A 3,189-nucleotide genomic window follows, 5' to 3' on the forward strand; every position below is an offset into this window, starting at 1 on the left:
ACTTTCTCCACAGTCACCTGAATAGATTTCCCGAAAATCTGGGAGAATACAGTGAAGGATAGAAAGTTGGCTTCACCAAGACCTAAAAGTCATGGAAAATAGGTGTCAGGGTAGTTGGGATCGTCACATGATGGTGGATTGCTGCTGGTCCTTGAAAAGACATTGTCTATTCTGAGTTTGTAATCAAATAGGAAAATTATAGCATAAAAAATATTCTAAAATCATTCAGTTCTATAAATTATATACATTAAATTATTCGTAACCACTTACACGCCAAGGGTAACGAGGTAAGCTAATTCACACTCTACATCAGTATAATTTATAATTCATGTAAATCTTTAATAAATAGAGAACATGCAGAATTAACTGCGTACCAGACCATACCGGACCACACAGTCTGTGGAGAACTAATATAAATAGAAAAAAAAACTGTATACTGGACAGACAACAACCAGTAAAAAAATATATGTATAATTGTATATATATCTATGAAAATTGATTTAAATCTATAACAGAAAATGAATCAAAATTGCAATAGCAATGTCAAATTAACTGAAGTACCTATTCACCTTTCTACACCAATCATATCATATGCCTTATCTTCATTCCATCCACATAATTATCCTCAAAAAACAAAACTATAAAATAAAATAGCAAATATATCGTATCCCTGGTGGGGATCGAACCCACGACCTTTGGATTAGAAGTCCAATGCGCTATCCTCTGCGCCACAGGGACAGTTGATAAACTATGTGAAATACTGGTTCTTAAGAAACACTGAATTTCAACAACTAAGCAATAAAACAAATTAGCTACATTAAAATTATACAGGTTATTTGGCGTATAGACCGATGCAACTTTTTCAGGGATTTGGAAGGTTTATTTAAAGGTTACCTACCTTTTTTATATATATCCCAGAAAACGAAAAGCATTATTCTTCATGGTAAAATATTATCTCAGGCATTCTTTGTCAATACAAGTGATTCATCGACTCATGTTGTTTAATAAAATATTTTCATTCATGGTTACCTTATACATCAGTAAGTTCATGTCTTGTCGACACAGAGAGAAGAACACTTTTTTAACGGATATTGATAGGCAATTTTAATGGATCTTAACATTAATGGTTTAACTTGTGCCAATTTTAAATAAGTTAATTGGATTAATATATACCTATGAATAAAATACATTTTATTTTGTTACAGATAAGACTGACAGCGCTTTGGTGCAAAAATATAGCATAAAATTGTGACAGGTTTGTAACAAACGAATTCTAATTAAAAGAGTATGATACAAAATGCTTCATATTGTGTACGGATTACAAACTAGAAGCTAGACAAAAAAAAAGTCGTCGGTTTTTTCCGACTCTTGCAAATATAAAATATGATACTAGCTTCTACTCACAACTTGGTCCGTGTAGAATAGTGACTTTAGATTTACTTTTCAAAATCATTTCAGAAACCTTAGACTTAGACCCTAATAACTATAAAAGCCGATCGATCTGTTAAGAAATTAAGATTGAATACGCGCAAGCGTTTTACTTGGTGACCTCTGTTTTTTTGCTTACAGAAACCACACACGAGACGACGTTGAAATATCATGATAGGCCTGTGGGAGCGTAAACCAGATCTCTCTTTGGTGCTTTTGTTGCAACAGTAACATCATTCTGTTGTTATTATTAAATTGGAAATCAATTAACGACGTACCCCTTTAAGGCAACTAAAAATTTGCAGTTCCTAAATAAAAACGCATTGGACTTACATTTTTTTGGAGTAAAATAGTGACAAAGTCACACCTTTTATCCCCGAAGGGATAGGTAGAGGTACACATTATGGCGCGTAATGCCGCTATACAATGTACACCCACTTTTCACCATTTTTTTGTTATAAGTCCCATTAAGTTGTATAAGAATTTGTCGAAATCACATTTTGAAATCCCTTTGTTCTTGGGTGTTTTTGTTGAATAAGTGTGATGTGTGAATGTTTGTTTTAATTTATAATAAATGAACTGATTGATAATTCATAATAACATATGCACGTTTTATTTATCCTTACTAGAGTCAGATGTTTTATTTGTAAAATATTAAATTTTAAATAGTAAAGTAATACAAATTTCGTACGATCTAGACGGTCATAGATATAAAATAGAATTGCAATAGTCTTGCGATGCAATTCAATTAAAATAAATTAAACGTAATATGGCAGATTGAAGTGTAATATAGCAAATGAAAAGCTAAGTATATTATTTGTAATCTCAGGGTAGCAAAAAATAATTTCCCCTATTTCGTCTACTTTCTCTATAGGGGTGTTAAATAAAATTAGTTTTTTCGTAAAATGTGACGAAGATATTGTAAAAAAATAAAATTAGGAAAAGACACATCATCATAATCTATCTGGACTCTTTGTTAGTAGTGCAAGGCTCTATGACATTACAAGGCAATAATCTTTGCTTGAATTATAGTACATGAGGTTCTTGGTAGTTGTTTTCAGATTGAAACAAGTTTATTTGTGTATCAACTATATGGCGATTTTTGTAATATTCATTCAAAATCTACAACGTCAGAATCAGACTTAATGCTCATAGAACTTTCTTCGAACCACATTTGCATATCTCATTTACTTGTTATTGTGTTGTATGTGTGAATATATTACTACTGGTACACACATAGAGTTTGAAGTTGGCTGAATATATTAAATGTTGAAGTTAGCAACAAGGAGTCAATCCTTGCCCCGTCCCTTTCGTCTTTGCAAAAATATTCATATAGCAACAAGAGATGGCTGATGGTAACCTTGATATATTCAGATGTCACTCAATGACATCACCGGGAGATTACAAAGACCATCAACGCTTACGTTCGGGTTATACGAAGTCACTGCATTAGATCGATACGATGCGAGTGGAAGGGGTGGCACTTTTTCGACATTTACGTAGTTTCCTCGTCACGCAGTGTGATTGTTAAAGGAAAACTTAGAATATAAATTAAAGTTCAGTGCAAAAAAACACCCAAGTGTTTCATCGTTATACAACAGTTGAAAACAAAAAGAAAATCATCTAAGAAGTTCGCTTCGGCAATAAAGCCTGCTGATTTTAAAAACGGGCGTCAAGCAACTGACCTGTTGCAGCCATCAACTTCATTACAATGCAGTTTAACAAAAGTAATGCTGATAGAAATTTACCCGATATTGTTGA

The 3,189-nt window shown here is 32.7% G+C and overlaps 1 non-coding gene across 1 annotated transcript; it reads right to left on the reverse strand.

Annotated features, from left to right (window-relative positions):
- Positions 1-665: 665 nt before the first annotated feature.
- On the reverse strand, positions 666-738 carry Trnar-ucu (transfer RNA arginine (anticodon UCU)). The gene has a single exon. It is a non-coding gene; the product is annotated as a tRNA-Arg (tRNA).
- Between the last annotated feature and the right edge of the window lie 2,451 nt (positions 739-3,189).

Source organism: Spodoptera frugiperda, chromosome 25 (assembly GCF_023101765.2).
Source record: "Spodoptera frugiperda isolate SF20-4 chromosome 25, AGI-APGP_CSIRO_Sfru_2.0, whole genome shotgun sequence".
NCBI classification, from domain to species: Eukaryota; Metazoa; Arthropoda; class Insecta; order Lepidoptera; family Noctuidae; genus Spodoptera; species Spodoptera frugiperda.